Raw genomic sequence first — 19,188 nt, forward strand, 5'->3', positions numbered from 1 at the left:
ATGCATCATCATATCATTGAATTTCGCAGTTTTTTTCATATTCCACTTTATTCTCGAGCCTCTGGCATTAGCAGTTGTTTGGGCACAATATACTTTGGTAAGATTATTTTGTTTCCTTATATTTATGTTCATTGATAACATTGCATGTTTTTATCTTCCACATGCATATTGGTCCCATTTCCAATTAGATGTTCGCTTGCGAAGATAAAATCAATAATTGAGGAAAGCCTACGTGCCTTCCAGGTGGGTTTGTCATTAAACAACCGTGTCAGCCCCCATGAGTTTGCAAAATTACACCATAGGGCTCCTCTATTTTGTTTATTATCTAATCGCCTTCTTTGGTTGCAACACCCACTTAATCTCGCTGCTCTTTCACTACTTGTTACATCGCAATCCGCATTTAAATCGCCTGCTAGAATTATCAAACCGTTTGGGGTAGACACTATCCATTCTTCTAGCAATGTATTCAGATCAGACAACAGTTTTTCAAGCATGCGATCATCATTTTCCACATCATTCCAATAGATATTAATGATCATAAGGTGGGTAATGCCCTCTTTAGTTACGATTTTAAAATTGGCCGCTTGGCATGACTCATGCACATGTGTCTCTTTTATCAGAGATATATCTGGATCATTACGATACGCGATCGCCAAACCACCCTTGGGGCGACCTCTAATGCCCTTTGTGCCAAACAGGCAGAGGACAACAAAGCCGTCCCAAAGCAGTGGTCCACATGCCCAAGTTTCCTGTAACAAAACAAAGTCAAATTTCTCTAAATTCATACACACTTTTTTGTTTTGTACCAGGTGTGTATGTCCTCTAGAATTCCAAGGTATCAATTTAAAAAAACTATCATCGCTAAAGGGATTTACCCATACCTTTTAGTTGTTCCAAAGTATCTCTAAGTGAAACCGCCATCGATCTCCATTCGTCCATTTCACTTAGAGTTAAGTGCTCACCCCCTACTTGATTCATCACCCTTTGTTTCTCTCTTGTATTATTATTTCGGGGGTATTGCTCCGCGTTTCTCTCTCGTGTATTCTCACCAAAATCAACATACTCATACGTGTCAAACCCCCTCTTTTGCAGAGCCCCAGCTTCCTTGAGTATAAGAGCTCGCACCATAGGCGATGCAATCACTAGGCGCACAAAGTCCATCCTATGTGGATCAATAAAGTCCACTAGCTGAATATCACATGAGGATACAAGGGCTAATTCTGGTATCTCTCTAAACAAGTTCAAGATATATGATCTATTTAAGATGGGATAATAGCCATCATCAAACACATAATATACGATCAGACTTGGATCACTAGAACATTCAGGCCGTCTCACTTTATCATACTGATTACCGTTCAGATTTTTCCTATTCACATAATTTTCATATGCCATATCCTGCACTCTATGGGGGTACGCCTCGTGCTCCCTAATAGCATCTTCATGAGGAGAACTAACAGCCCCCTGTATACTCGCTTCGTGCATAGGCTTTCCCCAGGAACCTTTACTTGGTTCATTATATTTATTGTCAATCGGCATACCGTTACCTGTGATTGCATTTCCTGAGGCAGGCAATCTTCCCGCTTTATTTGACAATATTTCCTGTATTATTTCTCTCACACTTGTCACAATCAAGGGCTGATCTTTTTCCTCTGTGTCCTCTTTTTTAGATGGTGTGATGTCACTCTTTGACATTATTTCTGGTACAGGCATTCGTGCTAGGCTATCCGTCACCCTCACCACAGGGTCTCGGATGCCTTGAACCCCTTTATATGTGCACGTCTGATCTATAGGCAAGGATTCTTTACTAATTCTCTCAGGACTTCTCTCTTCCTTTGATCTATCTCTTTGTACACCCATACGCTCGTCATGTATTAGCCTTGGCCTACTAGCATTCTCAGCAATTTCAATTGGCTTATCATTCCCCTTCGGCTCTCTGAGGGGTGTCTTTATACGCATCTGAGCTTCCGGGTTCTTGAATAAGTCAAAAATATCAAGCATGCCCATTTCTAGATTTTTCAAGTTAGTATCAATTCTATCAGTGACTATTTTATTTTTCATAGCATCTGATAAGTTGTTTACCGCATCAGAATAGCCAGTCACCTTTGGCTCGTTATTAGTCCCTGTATCAGAAACCAGAATCACACTGGGTTCGGTACTTGAGCCATTGTCAAGCCCCGGCTGGGCAATATTCCCCTCAGCCTTGTTATTAGCAGGATTTAAACGGGGGATTACTATCTTCGACCCTTTTCTCTCCCACTTACCATCGTCCATACATGCTTCCAACCCATCTTTTGACTGTCATGTAGCTGAGTTCACTCCCAATGCCAAATCAGGGTTGCGTGTATCGATGTCTCTCAAGGACTTTAAAGCAGATGCATTCATAGCCTTTTGAGCTCGCACCTGTTTTTGTCTATTTTTTTAAATTTTTTTTTAGAAATCCTGACATTAAATATATCCGCCACCCTGATAGGCTCATTGGCAGCAGCAGGAATTTGCAAATCTTCCGTCAAGCTATTGTTTTTCCTAGTATTATGCACCTCAATAACACTCTGTTCATTATCTCCCATGTCGGGTCTGGGAAGAATCAAATGTAACTCACTTGAGTCCTGCTCACCATTGCTCAATGTATAGGTACAGTATTAGGGGCGCCTTCTCCTGACATTACTTTCCACTTTGCCATATTTTCAACTAGCATTTCAGGGAAAGCTGTCAAGGCAAGCAAGATTTCTTTTAGAATACGGGTCTGCGACTTCACTTCTTTTAGTATGTAATCATGAATCCCATCCTTTCTCTCTGAAATCTGAGATCGACTAGACTCGCTCAAAGCTTCCTCTGCATTCACAATGTCACGTGCTGCATTCGAACATTGTGTGGATGAATCAAAGTGTTCAGATAAACCCAGTAAAGTTATTTCACCAGAGGTAAATATGTGAGGTGTATCTATAAATGAGACGGTATTCTGTCTTAGTTGTGACTGATTTCCCGCATTCCATCCTATATCTACCCCATCCTCTCCTCCCAGTCTCGGCTCCTCATTGAACAGGGACTGAGAGGAGGCAGGGATCACATCATCTTGATTTTCAGTAATTAATCTGTCGGATTCATTTTGGGCACATTCAATTAGGTCCTCATCAGAGTCGGAGGGTAATGGAAGAGCTATTGCAATGGCATCCGCTATGCTCATACGGCACGTTTTTATAATATTCATTGCCGTTGCTGGGTCTTTTTTTACCCCTGGCAAACTTCCTTTTCATTACTAATCTTATGTTCTGGGGAGATAAAACCGTACCCCCAATCAAGCATAAACACGTATTTACCTTCACGTACCTTACTCAGATCTACTTCTTCCACCAGTAGCACTCCTATAGATGTATTGCCTTTTTCAAAGAGTTGCCCTGTTGCTGTGTCTTTATACAGGCCTACGATTAAATAATTTGGCACACACAAAGCTGCTCAGCTGCACACCGCACAACGCAGCAAACAGCCAACAGCCGTACTTCGGGTACTTCCCAGGTGCGCTCGCAGGTGCGCAGTGCGCAGCGTATTTAACGCTACGAATGGGCGGGGTCAGGGGCACATTTGAAAAGAGAATATCCAATCAGAGCATCTGAAAGAGGAGGGGCAGAGAATCAATAACAGGCACACCTCTTCCTCATTATTCAGTAACGTTATAGCAGTTAGCTTTTAGCTTTTAAAGTTTATATATCGTGCACCTCAGGGACAGGCAACTTCCGTGTTGCCTTTAAATACGTCCTGTCCGCTTCTTCTACGAAGTGTTTCGAAGTATTTCGAAGCCGCGTCAAGTGGCGCCTCTGCAGCGTTCTGAACCAGCGATCCCAGCCAACAGCCATACTTCGGGTACTTCCCAAATGCGCGCGCAGGTGCACAGTGCACAGCGTATTTAACACTACCAATGGGCGGGGTCAGGGGCGGATTTGAAAAGAGAATATCCAATCAGAGCATCTCAGGGACAGGCAACTTCTGTGTTGCCTTTAAATACGTCCTGTCCGCTTCTTCTATGAAGTGTTTCGAAGTATTTCGAAGCCGCATCAAGTGGCGCCTCTGCAGCGTTCTGAACCAGCGATCCCAGCCAACAGCCGTACTTCGGGTACTTCCCAGGTAACACATAAGCAAAACGAACCTACTCCCCGTTCTCCCAATTAGCCATCATCTCTCATCATTAGGCCTTAAGCCAAAGTCTTCTGTTTGTAGTTGACCTCGTAGTCTGCTCACTGTCCTGGAACATTCAAGGGAGTGTTACCATACCACTATCTTTGTCTGCGGCCTAATGAATAGCCCTTGTTTTCTACTTCGAGATCACGTGTGAAGGGACCAGGAATTTATCCAATTTGTCCTTCCATTTACTGCTAGTAGATTTAATCATGCTGGGCCCACTTGCTCTTCTTGGCTTCTAGAGACTTGCTCTCTCCATCTCCTATGAGCTTTATATATTTTTAATTGACCAACTGTTTGGTTCTTGCTGAGGTTTTCTCCTTCTTTGATCTAAAAGGAATGTCTCACATTCAGGGCTTATCCGTATTACTCCCCTTGTACTATGCTTAATAGCATCCTTCATCCTGGGCAAACCTTGACTCATCGTTTGTTGTGTACACAGAGCTGTTTTCCCGTGCCTCCTGATCACACAGCCTCAATCTGTTTCTGAGCTTGGTTGAATCTGACATGAGTTGGCATCCATTGTCCTATCATAGTCGTCCCTGCCACATTATATATCCCTCTATAGCAAGCTTCTATATGCTTCCTTTCTACCTTGCATTACTGCGTATTTACAGTTATTGGCCAGTAAGTTACTTCATCTTCTTTATATTCATGACGACTTTAGCCTTGGGTACATGTTCCTCCTGGTGCTTCAGTTACATTGTTATTCTTGAGTGTTTTAATATCATTTCAAGATGGGTTCCTATATTTTCTTTGTGACATGACTGTGCTGTCATCAGGCTTTACTTGACGTTCCATGATGTACATAGGCACATGCTGACATCCTTCTATGTGGCATCCTTATACACTTAAGTGCGAGGGCACATTCTGAGCGGTTGTCTCAGTGCATAACGTCTCTCATACACTCGATGTGGTATTGGAGCAACGCAGGGGGTCCCATTTACCGCTCTTCTCCTGATGTTCAAATGTGACAGTGGTGAGGGGGTAGGGACCAGTGAAAAAGCCTTTCCCTGCTCCTCTATAGCCGAGACTGACGTTTCGCTGCTCACTCTTCACTTGACAGTGAAGGTTCTGACCTAGAGACAAGCCAGGATATTACATGTCCCTAGTATTTCTGTTTTTCTTCTCAGAGAACATGGTGTCACTCATTGTGCTTTCCTCTCTCAATCCCGTTCTATTGCTTTAAGGAGACCGGAATGTTCTGTCTGCGATGAAACCTCCTCTATTCTTGATCTATTTTTTCGACTTTCCTAAAGTTCCTTCGTCTCCCTGGAACCTGGTTATCCTTGTTAATGCCAATACACCTGCTGCTCTGTCCCATCCCCCTCACTTATATGGCAATGGAGTGTCACAGACATTCCGGACCCCTTACTATAGGTCCCTTTCACCATCTCCATTTCTCACCTTTGGATATCACTCTATTCTCTTTTCTAAAACTCACTCTATTGCATTTCTCATACTCCATCACCCATCCGGCCCTCTGCACTTTCTACACTCTACAGAGATTGGCAATCTCTACTCTCTCTCCTAACACCTTTTGTGTTTCTCTTACCAAGGGACTTCAATCTTCTTCCCCTCACTACTCGCTCTATCTGCCCTTTACTTCCCATCATGCACTGTCTTTATTTATTCCAACTGTGCACCTCCCGCATCATATTTAAGGTTCATCACTTGATCTTATGTCCTTAATGTCCTTCAGAACCTCCTATCTGTACTCCAAGGGGAGTGTACCTGTCACCACTTCACAGTTTAAGAAAGTTCTGCTGGCTCTCATAACCAGGCTTGAAGAGGGAAGGAAGGACTTCCTATGATAATAGACTTGCAACTGGAAGTTCTGCTGACCAATGGAATTGTGCTTTCAGGGCTAAGCAAGGAAGAAAGGACATGCTATGAAGATAGATTGGCAAATGGAAGTTCTGCTGATCCGTGGAATTGTGCTTGCAGGGCTAAGCAAGGAAGAAAGGGCTTGCTATGAAGATAGATTGGCAAATGGAAGTTCTGCTGACCCATGAAATTGTGCTTGCAGGGCTAAGCAAGGAGCAGGGACTTGCTATGAAGATAGATTGGCGACAGGAAGTTCTGCTGACCCATGGACTTGGGCTTGCAGGGCTAAGCAAGGAAGCAAGGACTTGTGAAGATAGACTGGCGACAGGAAGTTCTGCTGATCCGTGGAATTGTGCTTGCAGGGCTAAGCAAGGAAGAACGGACATGCTATGAAGATAGATTGGCGACAGGAAGTTTTGCTGACCCATGGACTTGGGTTTACAGGGCTAAGCAAGGAAGCAAGGACTTGCTATGAAGATAGATTGGCGACATGAAGTTCTGTTGGCCCAAGGCATGGGGTTGCATTGTTAGGAAAGGACTTGTAGTAATGCAAGATTGTCTATGGAAAGTTCTGCTGGTCCAGGCAATTGGCCTTGCATAGTTAAGCAAGAACTTGCTCTGAAGATAGATTGGTTACAAGAAGTTCTGTTCGCCCGTCGAACCTAGTTTATAGGATTAAGAAAGGAATAGCAGTGACCATAGACTAGCCAGGGGATGTTCTGCTGCTCCACGGAATTGGGTTTTCAAAATTAAGAAAGGACTTGCTATTTGCAGCTGAAAGTTCCATTTTGCTAGTGATGTTCTGCCTCTGCTTTGGGTAGACACCTTTTTTAAGGTCTATTTTATCTCCTGCAATATGTTTAATAAATGTCTTGGGTCGCCATCTACAGGGGTGCACAGCTAAGTTTGTGATACCCAGGTGCTTCACAGGAGGTTGGCATCCTACATCAGAATTACCCCAGAATCTTGCTGTGATGAGTATCTCCCTGAAATGAACTGCACACACTCTTTGCATAACAGGTGTGTTCCTGGGTAACAGGAACACTTTGCAAATGTACACTTATTTTGAATGAAAATGCTCCAGTTTTACAAGGACATGTTCGTGCAATTCTGTGCACGGCATGCTGTTAAATGCACAGAGATATTGTGGGGGCACAGTAGCTGACCAGAAGGTGTTTCAGTCCCGCGGTCTGGGAAGCCACATTTAGTGGGTCTACAAGGATTACAATGGCTACACAAGCTCTCACGGGTAGCGGGGCAGAGCAGCAAGGCTTAGACGATGGAGATCAGAGGATGGGTGCAAAGCACAGGTAACACACATTGAATGGTTGTCAAGCAATAGATTTTTCACAAGGTCAGTTTTACAAATATGCTTATTTATTTTGCAATAAGTAAATAAAATCCACCTGAATGTGACTGGTTGCTGGCCCCTACGCCAGAGTTGCATCTCCCATAGGCTGAGTATGTGATGCCCAGCTTAGGCGACACTCTTCCTGGTTTTCCTCCATAGGCTGAGTATGTGATGCCCACCTTAGGCGACACTCTTCCTGGTTTCCCTCCATAGGCTGAGTATGTGATGCCCAGCTTAGGCGACACTCTTCCTGGTTTTCCTCCATAGGCTGAGTATGTGATGCCCACCTTAGGCGACACTCTTCCTGGTTTTCCTCCATAGGCTGAGTATGTGACGCCCACCTTAGGCGACACTCTTCCTGGTTTCCCTCCATAGGCTGAGTATGTGACGCCCAGCTTAGGCGACACTCTTCCTGGTTTCCCTCCATAGGCTGAGTATGTGATGCCCAGCTTAGGCGATACTCTTCCTGGTTTTCCTCCATAGGCTGAGTATGTGATGCCCAGCTTAGGCAACACTCTTGGTTTTCCTCCATTTGTCGATGCCTCTCATATTCACAGAGAGGATCTAGACCCATGCTGTCACAGTGACCTACCAAACCTGACATACAGAAGAATCTGATCTTAGGTACATCATGGTCACAAGTACTCATGTGATGAAATGGTGGCCATCTGGTAGAGCTGCAACCTTGCACTTCCCAAACATCCCCTTTCACACCCCCCACACACAGTGACCCCTCCAGCGTGACTGTCAGTGGAAAACCCAAACAACTTTCATTGACATCTGGGCACAGCATTTAGGATTGCATGTAAGGCGGTGAGATGATGCCCCCAACCATGGCACAGCAATTGATATGATATGATATGATATTTATAGCGCGACTATACACAAGTGTTTCAAGGTGCGACAAGGCAAGGGGGTAAACAAGGGAGGACAAGACAACGATCTTACTAGGCCCAGTGACATTGAGATTGCGCAAGTGCAGGGGAGAGGGAAGGGGAAAAGTGCCAGGGGAGAGGGGGAGGAGGAGAAGTGCGAGACATTGGAGTAGACATACAAGTAGTGCGGCCAACATACTTACCAATATTCAGGCTTTCTTGCCCCATATGTATTGGGTCATGCATACACAGATGAGCACTGCACACATTACATGTGAAGCCATTAGCTGGCAGGTGTGAAGCCCCCCAGCATTGCAGTCATTATTGCACAATAACATCTTTAGAGCATCTGGTCATCTACTGTTCATATTTCCCTGAATCGATAACTTCACAGAAGTCATTTGCATGAGATGTGAGGACGCCGGTGAAAGTTTATGGAACTGCTTGATTTTGGAAGATAGTGCATCATTTATTTTACATATTTGTAGGTTTTTAAACAAAATGCATGTCACTGCAATTTGATGACTGTTTACATTTTAAATATAGGGCCTAATTCACAGAAGCGTTTTATAATGGCAAAACCCCATTGGAAAACGCTCTTCGAATCAGGGCCATAAACTGTATTCTGTTATTCATTTCTGCTATGGTATGGTATGGCACGTGTGTATTTTATTCTTTTCTTTTTGTGAACGGTTTGCTAACATTAAACAAAATTTTAAAAAAAGAAAACAATGGATGGCAGTGCTTTAATTACACAGTAATTGCCGATTATCTGTGCACTTACTCAATGGAAAGGGCCATGCAGTATTCCTGTTCCCACCGGCGCTCTCCCTTCCCACACGTCTCTTTGATCTCAGCAGTGCAGCATCAGATAGAAATGGCCATTGGCTTGTTCTATGTAATGCAAGTTATTTTGTATAGAGCCATCCCAGCGCTATTGGCGGCCTCGCTGCGCGTGACTCTGCATGAAAAAAGGGGGATGGGCTACTGGTTCCTGAGTGCAACTCTGCTTACTATGTTTATATGGCAGTATGTTATCCATAGGGAAGGGCCCAATATCTGATAGACTGCACTGCTTTACGTCACTTAGCCACTCATGTGATAAGTCATTTATAATGCGCCTGTACACAAGTACTTCTAGGCGCGAGCATGTGATAGGGCCAAAGAGGAGAGTTTAGTCGTGGCTCGGTTACTGTTGATGTGGGAGAGTGTGATAGGGCCAAAGAGGACAGCTTAGTCATGACTCAGTTAGTGTTGATTTGGGAGAGTGTGATAGGGCTAAAGAGGAGAGCTTAGTCGTGGCTCGGTTACTGTTGATGTGGGAGAGCGTGATAGGGATAAAGAGGAAAGCCTAGTCATTGCTTAGTGTTGATGTGGGAGAGTGTGATAGGGCTAAAGGGGAGAGCTTAGTCGTGACTCAGTTAGTGTTGATGTGGCAGTGTGTGATAAGGCCAAGGAGGAGAGATTAGTCATGGCTCAGTTAGTGTTTATGTGGGAGAGTGTGATAGGGCTAAAGAGGACAGCTTAGTCATGACTCAGTAGTGTTGATGTGGGAGAGTGTGATAGGGCTAAAGCGGACAGCTTAGTCGTGACTCAGTTAGTGTTGATGTGGCAGAGTGTGATAAGGCCAAGGAGGAGAGATTAGTCATGGCTCAGTTAGTGTTGATGTGGGAGAGTGTGATAGGGCTAAAGAGGACAGCTTAGTCATGACTCAGTTAGTGTTAATGTGGGAGAGTGTGATAGGGCTAAAGCAGACAGCTTTGTCGTTACTCAGTTAGTGTTGATGTGGGAGAGTGTGATAGGGCTAAAGAGGACAGCTTAGTCATGACTCAGTTAGTGTTAATGTGGGAGAGTGTGATAGGGCTAAAGCAGACAGCTTTGTCGTTACTCAGTTAGTGTTGATGTGGGAGAGTGTGATATGGCTAAAGAGGATAGCTTAGTCATGACTCAGTTAATGTTGATTTGGAAGAGTGTGATAGGGCTAAAGAGGACAGCTTAGTTGTGACTCAGTTAGTGTTGATGTGGGAGAGTGTGAAAGGGCTAAAGATGAGACTTTAGACATTGCTTGGTGTTGATGTGGGAGAGTGTGATAGGGCCAAAGAGGAGAGCTTAGTCGTGGCTCAGTTAGTGTTGATGTGGGAGAGTGTGATAGGGTGTCAGACTTCGGCTCCACCTCCCCCTTCTCCTCACCTGAATCTTCTGATACAGAGTCCTTTACCATAGTCCGAATTCGGGGACGCTCCTTCTTCTTGGTCGAGATAAGATCCTTAGGAGTTCTAACCTTCTTATCGTGCAAATAAGGTCTGGCCCCTCCGGAGGCCACCTTGGCAGAAGTGGAAACCTGCCACGGGGGGCTCCCAGTGGGCCAGCCTCTATGCCCAAGGGAAAAAGCCAGAGCGGCAGAAAAAACCCTTGAATGAAGATCTGCAGGCAAGGTGAAGAGTGGTTCCGAAGGCTAGGTATAAGGCAGATTGTTCCAGACTGATATGAAGAAGATTCAGGAATGATGAATTTAAAATACAAGGGCTTTCTGCAAGTCGGAACACTGCAGAATGGTGGGAGTGTCAGATGCCACGACACCGGAGCAGAGAGAGCTGCTAGCAGTCTTAAGGTATTGGATGGCCAAGCGAAGAATAGAGTGCGGAGGGTAATGCAAGCGGAGGAAAGTAAGCAAGCAGGTAAGCAGGAAGCGGAACGCGAAAGAGATCGCGAGCGGAGAAAAAGGGTTCAGAAAGGCAGAGCGAGGAGCTGAGTGCGAAGGGGTTCGCAAGCGGAGGAAAGTAAACAAGCAGGTAAGCAAGAAGCGGAACGCGAAAGAGATCGCGAGCGGAGAAAAAGGGTTCAGAAAGGCAGAGCGAGGAGCTGAGTGCGAAGGGGTTCGCAAGCGGAGGAAAGTAAGCAAGCAGGTAAGCAAGAAGCGGAACGCGAAAGAGATCGCGAGCGGAGAAAAAGGGTTCAGAAAGGCAGAGCGAGGAGCTGAGTGCGAAGGGGTTCGCAAGCGGAGGAAAGTAAACAAGCAGGTAAGCAAGAAGCGGAACGCGAAAGAGATCGCGAGCGGAGAAAAAAGGTTCAGAAAGGCAGAGCGAGGAGCTGAGTGCGAAGGGGTTCGCAAACAAGAAAGGCTGAACACAGATAGATGGTTACGGAAAACCACAAAGAACTATAACACAGAGCGGACAGAAAGGGGAGAGGAACACAAGAGAAAAATACAGGCTCACGCCGAAAACGAGAGCGAGGAGGGTATACGGAAGAAAGTTACGAGTAACTCCGAGCGCTGGGAAAAGTGTAAACAATACACAGATACAACGCGCCGAGCTGGAGGCGGGGCCTAAATTTATAGTGGAGGCAGCCATGTTGGGTGAGGACTAGAGCGTCCATCGATCCCACAACTTCCACCCTCGATTCCTGACAGTATACCCCCTCTTCCTTGGGGGTCCCCCTGGTTTGCCTGGCTGAAAGCGATGGAACCTTTTCACAAGATGAGGAGCATGTATGTGGTAGTCAGGCTCCCAGGTTCTCTCCTCCTTAGGATAGCCCTTCCAATGTACCAGGTACTGTAGCCTGCCCTTACGATACCTGGAATCGATCAAACGAGCCACCTCATACTCGTCCGGGGCAGGATCAACCTTAGGGCGTCCCCTATGAACAGGTCTCTGAAATGGGTCTTCCTTGTAGGCCTTGAGAAGAGAAGTGTGAAAGACAGGGTGAATCCTCTTGAGGGATTCCGGAAGTTTAAGTTTGAAAGCCACCGGATTGATCTGTTGAACAATGGGAAAGGGTCCTAGAAATCTAGAAGAAAACTTCCCCTTGTGAATCCATCTGGGAAGAAATCTGGTTGACAGCCATACCAATTGTTCCACCTTCCAATCGGGGTTTGAACGTCTGCTCCTGTCTGCCCACTTCTTCTGGGCATCCTGGCTGGCTAGATGAGCTTTCTTGGCTGTCTCCTGTACCTCGTGCAGATCTCTGAGAGCCTCATCTAAGGCTGGAACCTTGGTCGATCGTGAGGTAACCCAGGGTAGATGGTGTGGGTTGAAACCGTATGTACAGAAGAACGGACTCATCTGTATGGTGGTGTGAATTGCATTGTTATAAGCAAACTCTGCCTGGGAGAGAAATTCAAACCACCTTTCTTGCTGTGGACTACAGAAGCACCTAAGGTACTGTTCCAAGTTGGCATTGAGTCTTTCTGTTTGGCCGTTGCTTTGGGGGTGGTAACCCGAGGAGAGAGCCCTATGGATTCCCAGAACCCGACAGAGAGTAGCCCAGAATCTTGAGGTGAATTGGGAACCACGATCAGAGACTATAGTCCTAGGCAAACCATGCAGGCGGACTACGTCACGGAGGAATACGGCCGATGTCTCAGAAGCCGAAGGCAGTTGTTGAAAGGCTGAAAAGTGTGCCAACTTGCTGTAGGAGTCACAAGTGACCATAATTACAGTCATACCAGAAGACACCGGAAGATCCACAATATAATCCATGGAAATATGTTCCCAGGGGCGATTAGCTAGAGGAGGCTGTTGCAACAACCCTATCGGCTTACCCGTTTGATACTTGTTTGCGGCACAAACAGAGCAAGTAGAGACGTATTGACTCACGTCCTTTCTTAGCGTTGGCCACCAGAAACCCCAACTTAATAAGTCATAGGTCTTTCTGATGCCAGGATGACCTGTCAAGGGCAAGTCATGGCACCAGGAAAGAACCATTCTTTGAAGCTTCTTGGTGGGAACGTAAAGCGCCTCATTATGGTAATACAATCCATCCTTCCCCTTGGTGGTAGTATGCGCGAGCTCTGGGCCGCTCTGATACAGGGGTATAAGCTCCTTGAGAAAAGTGGTCGTGGAAGCCAAAATCCTGAGCTTAGGGAGAACAAAGTCATGTCCTTGATATAATCCTGATACTTCCCCCTTACTTCGGTATAAAGCATCAGCCTTCTTGTTCTCTGTTCCAGGAATGTAAGTTATCACAAAGTCATACTGCAGAAAGAAATAGGCCCATCGGGCATTGGTGCATTCCATCTGCTGGAGTACTCTGAGATTTCTGTGATCGGTGCGAATCAAGAAGCTATGAGCAGCTCCCTGTAGGAGATGACGCCATTCCTGACAAGCTAGCTTGATGGCTAGTAGCTCTCTTTCCAATACGGAATAATTCCATTCGCTACATGTTAAAGTCTTGGAAAAATAAGCTACAGGATGCTCAAGATCGTCCTCAGAATTTTGGAGGAGAATGGCTCCTACTGCTCCAATGGAGGCGTCAGTCTCCATGATGAATCGTTTTGTCTGATCAGGTTGGATCAGGATGGGAGCCGTGGAGAATCTTTCCTTAAGGAGTTCGAAAGCCTTCTGCGGTTCTCCTTCAAAAGAAAACCGTACTCCCTTCTTAAGTAGAGAGGTTAGGGGGAGCACTGTTTGTGAGAAGTTGGGGATGAAACGCCGATAAAAATTGGCTAAACCCAGAAAACTCTGTAGCTCCTTTATGTTTCCGGGTTCCTTCCAATCGTGAATGGCCTTAACCTTTCTTGGGTCCATTTCGATCCCTTCGTGAGAAAGGATGAATCCAAGGTAGGACACAGAAGTGGCTTCAAACTGACATTTTTCGGGCTTGACCAACAACCTATGGATAAGGAGTCTTCTCAACACCTTCTTGACCTGTACTCTGTGTTCATCACGAGATCTGGAGTAGACAAGGATGTCGTCTAGGTAGACCACTACTGATAGGTATAACGTGTCAGCAAACACCTTGTCCATATACCACTGGAAAACTGCCGGAGCATTTACAAGACCGAACGGCATGACTCTGTACTCGTACAAGCCGAACGGAGTGCGAAAGGCGGTCTTCCATTCGTCCCCCTCCTTGATTCTAAGGAGGTGATAGGCCCCTCTTAGATCTAACTTGGTGAAATACCTAGCCCCTTGAACCGCCTCCAGGATGTCTCGTATAAGGGGCATGGGATACCTATCCCTTATAGTGATTTTATTAAGTCCTCTGAAGTTTATGCATGGGCGCAACTCATCCGAATCCTTCTTGGGGATAAAAAACAATGATGCCCCGCAGGATGACTTGGATTCCTGAATCAGCCCATTCTGTAGATTAACGTCCAGATATTCTCTGAGGGCCCTTCGTTCCGGAAGGGACAGGGGATACATCCTTCCGAAAGGAACGATAGAATCAGGCACCAGGTCAATTGAGCAGTCCTCTGCCCGGTGTGGGGGTAGCTGCTTAGGGAGAGTATCCAGAAAGACTTCGGTGTATTCATAGTATTGGGGCGGAACTGTTGCTACAATTAAGGAGCCAGGAGCTTCTGAACCTTCTCCAGTCACCACCATAGTTGCAGTAGTAATCAGACAGTTTGATTTGCAGAATTGAGAGTCAAAGCACACCTTATTGGCAGACCAATCGATAAGAGGATTATGTCTCCTCAACCAAGGTATTCCCAGAACTAAAGGAAAATGAGCTGCACGTATCTGGTCGAATACTAGGAGTTCTTGGTGATTGCCTACTCTAAACTGCAATGGAATCGACTCCCACAGGATAGGACCCGAAGAAAGAGGTACACCATCCACACCCTCAACAGGTATGGGTTTGGACTTGGGTCTGGTAGAGACTAGGTTCTCCTTAGCCCAGTTAATGTCCATAAAGTTTCCTGCGGCACCACAATCCAACATAGCCAATACCTCAACAGATGTTGCTTCAGATAACTTCACGTGGACCTTGAAAACCATTAAGCTACTGTCTTCGCCCTCTTCTAGGGTTCTTGAGTGGTTGCAAGGGTAACTGGCAGGACCCCGAGACTTCCCTTGCAACAGCCCGGGGGTGGAAGTTTTCCTTCTTCCTAGGAGGAACTTCTGGACAGTTCCTCAGAAGGTGTTTAGAGGATCCACAATACATGCACAATCCCGCCTCTCGGCGTCGTCTCCTTTCTTCAGGAGTCAGTGGTACACGAGCAGCTCCTATCTGCATAGACTCTTCGGTGGATGATATCGGCTTCGGGATTGGAGTCTGGGAGGGCAGGCCTATCGTCTGTGAGGTTCCCCGTGGACGTCTCCGTTCTTGTCTGCGTTCATGCAGCCTGAACTCGATCTGGAGGGACAAGGTCATCAAGTCACGAAATGACTGTGGTCTGGCTATCCTTGCAAGCTCATCCTTGATCTCGTCCTGAAGTCCTCTTCTGAAGATCGTCTGTTGAGCTGAGTCCGGCCAGTCAGCCTTTGCAGCCAGTCTGAGGAAGCGTGAGATATAGGTTTGCACGTCGGTATTTCCTTGACGGACATCAAGGATAGCTTCTAATGAGGAGTATAGAACCTCAGGTCTAATTAATCTATCCTTGAAGGCTGTAACAAACTGATCGTAGACATTTAGGGAAGGATCATCATTGAAGACCAGTGGAGTTGCCCATGATAAGGCATTCCCAGAGAGATTGGCAATTATAAATCCGACCTTGGCTCGGCTAGACTCATAAGCATGGGGCCTGAATGTGAAGTATACCTTACAGGCATCCAGAAAATCCTTGAGACCTCCTGGATGACCATCATACTTGCCGAAGGAAAGAGGCATCGTGGGTAGGTCACCGTGGTCATCTCGATGCAACACTACTTGTTGGCGAAGGACTATGTTTTCAGCCCTTAGGGATTGTACTTCAGCTGTTAGGTTCTGTATAGCTGCTACGAGTTCCTGGTATTGTTCCAAAGATGCCATGTTGGTAGTTGGGCGTTGTATGCTGTCAGACTTCGGCTCCACCTCCCCCTTCTCCTCATCTGAATCTTCTGATACAGAGTCCTTTACCGTAGTCCGAATTCGGGGACGTTCCTTCTTCTTGGTCGAGATAAGATCCTTAGGAGTTCTAACCTTCTTATCGTGCAAATAAGGTCTGGCCCCTCCGGAGGCCACCTTGGAAGAAGTGGAAACCTGCCGCGGGGGGCTCCCAGTGGGCCAGCCTCTATGCCCAAGGGAAAAAGCCGGAGCGGCAGAAAAAACCCTTGAATGAAGATCTGCAGGCAAGGTGAAGAGTGGTTCCGAAGGCCAGGTATAAGGCAGATTGTTCCAGACTGATATGAAGAAGATTCAGGAATGATGAATTTAAAATACAAGGGCTTTCTGCAAGTCGGAACACTGCAGAATGCTGGGAGTGTCAGATGCCACGACACCGGAGCAGAGAGAGCCGCTAGCAGTCTTAAGGTATTGGATGGCCAAGCGAAGAATAGAGTGCGGAGGGTAATGCAAGCGGAGGAAAGTAAGCAAGCAGGTAAGCAAGAAGCGGAACGCGAAAGAGATCGCGAGCGGAGAAAAAGGGTTCAGAAAGGCAGAGCGAGGAGCTGAGTGCGAAGGGGTTCGCAAGCGGAGGAAAGTAAACAAGCAGGTAAGCAAGAAGCGGAACGCGAAAGAGATCGCGAGCGGAGAAAAAGGGTTCAGAAAGGCAGAGCGAGGAGCTGAGTGCGAAGGGGTTCGCAAGTGGAGGAAAGTAAGCAAGCAGGTAAGCAAGAAGCGGAACGCGAAAGAGATCGCGAGCGGAGAAAAAGGGTTCAGAAAGGCAGAGCGAGGAGCTGAGTGCGAAGGGGTTCGCAAGCGGAGGAAAGTAAACAAGCAGGTAAGCAAGAAGCGGAACGCGAAAGAGATCGCGAGCGGAGAAAAAGGGTTCAGAAAGGCAGAGCGAGGAGCTGAGTGCGAAGGGGTTCGCAAACAAGAAAGGCTGAACACAGATAGATGGTTACGGAAAACCACAAAGAACTATAACACAGAGCGGACAGAAAGGGGAGAGGAACACAAGAGAAAAATACAGGCTCACGCCGAAAACGAGAGCGAGGAGGGTATACGGAAGAAAGTTACGAGTAACTCCGAGCGCTGGGAAAAGTGTAAACAATACACAGATACAACGCGCCGAGCTGGAGGCGGGGCCTAAATTTATAGTGGAGGCAGCCATGTTGGGTGAGGACTAGAGCGTCCATCGATCCCACAACTTCCACCCTCGATTCCTGACATAGGGCTAAAGAGGACATCTTAGTTGTGACTCAGTTAGTGTTGATGTGGGAGAGTGTGATAGGGCTAAAGAGGAGAGTTTAGACATTGCTTAGTGTTGATGTGGGAGAGTGTGATAGGGACAAAGAGGAGAGCTTAGTCGTGGCTCGGTTACTGTTGATGTGGGAGAGTGTGATAGGGCTAAAGAGGAGAGCTTAGTCATGGCTCGGTTACTGTTGATGTGGGAGAGTGTGATAGGGCTAAAGAGGACAGCTTAGTTGTGGCTCAGTTAGTGTTGATGTGGGAGAGTGTGATAGGGCCAAAGAGGAGAGCTTAGTTGTGACTCAGTTAGTGTTGATGTGGCAGAGTGTGATAAGGCCAAGGAGGAGAGATTAGTCATGGCTCAGTTAGTGTTGATGTGGGAGAGTGTGATAGGGCCAAAGAGGAGAGCTTAGTCGTGGCTCGGTTACTGTTGATGTGGGAGAGTGTGATAGGGCTAAAGAGGACAGCTTAGTCGTGGCTCAGTTAGTGTTGATGTGGGAGAGTGTGATAGGGCCAAAGAGGAGAGCTTAGTCGTGACTCAGTTAGTGTTGATGTGGCAAAGTGTGATAAGGCCAAGAAGGAGAGATAAGTCATGGGTCAGTTAGTGTTGATGTGGGAGAGTGAGATAGGGCTAAAGAGGACAGCTTAGTCATGACTCAGTTAGTGTTGATGTGGGAGAGTGTGATAGGGCTAAAGCGGACAGCTTTGTCGTTACTCAGTTAGTGTTGATGTGGGAGAGTGTGATATGGCTAAAGAGGACAGCTTAGTCGTGACTCAGTTAATGTTGATTTGGAAGAGTGTGATAGGGCTAAAGAGGACAGCTTAGTTGTGTCTCAGTTAGTGTTGATGTGGGAGAGTGTGATAGGGCTAAAGAGGAAAGTTTAGACATTGCTTAGTGTTGATGTGGGAGAGTGTGATAGGGCTAAAGAACAGAGCTTAGTCGTGGCTCAGTTAGTGTTGATGTGGGAGAGTGTGATAGGGCTAAAGAGGACCACTTAGTCGTGGCTTAGTTAGTGTTGATGTGGAGAGTGTGATATGGCTAAATAGGACAGCTTAGTCGTGGCTCAGTTAGTGTTGATGTAGGAGAATGTGATAGGGCTAAAGGGGACAGATTAGTCATGGCTCAGTTAGTTTTGATGTGGGAGCGTGTGATAGGGCTAAAGGGGACAGATTAGTCATGGCTTAGTTAGTGTTGATGTGGGAGAGTGTGATAGGGCTAAAGATGACAGCTTTGTCGTGGCTCAGTTAGTGTTGATGTGGGAGAGTGTGATAGGGCTAAAGAGGAAAGCTTAGTCATTGCTTAGTTAGTGTTGATGTGAGAGTGTGTGATAGGGCTAAATAGGACAGCTTAGTTGTGGCTCAGTTAGTGTTGATGTGGGAGAGTGTCATAGGGCTAAATAGGACAACTTAGTCATGGCTCAGTTAGTGTTGATGTGGGAGAGTGTGATAGGGCCAAATTGGACAGCTTAGTCGTGGCTCAGTTAGTGTTGATGTGGGAGAGTGTGATAGGGCTAAAGAGAAGAGCTTAGTCATGGCTCAGTTAGTGTTGATGTGGGAGAGTGTGATAGGGCTAAAGAGGAAAGCTTAGTCATTGCTTAGTGTTGATGTGGGAGAGTGTGATAGGGCTAAAGGGGAGAGCTTAGTCGTGGCTCAGTTTGTGTTGATATACTTATGTCTGGGCCTAGGGTGGGCATCCGTGGGGGTTTTGTGTACGCAGTGCAAGGCGCTAGAAGATCTTAGAGGTGAGTCAGTTAGTCGGGGGAGGCCTTGAAAGTAAACCTCCATGACCATTTGTTGAAATATCCTATTTCTCTAGCTCCCAATGTCCTCCCCCTCCCTCACTCTCTGTCTCCCTCCCTCTCTCTCTTAGATACATGGTACCCCATGAGGAACAGAACACGCATCTGTGAATTGGCAGATGAGAGAAAGGGGAGGTGTGAAATCTCATACATTACCATGAGCCAC

This window comes from Ambystoma mexicanum, chromosome 8 (genome assembly GCF_040938575.1).
Source record: "Ambystoma mexicanum isolate Mex_15411 chromosome 8, UKY_AmexF1_1, whole genome shotgun sequence".
Classification (NCBI taxonomy): domain Eukaryota; kingdom Metazoa; phylum Chordata; class Amphibia; order Caudata; family Ambystomatidae; genus Ambystoma; species Ambystoma mexicanum.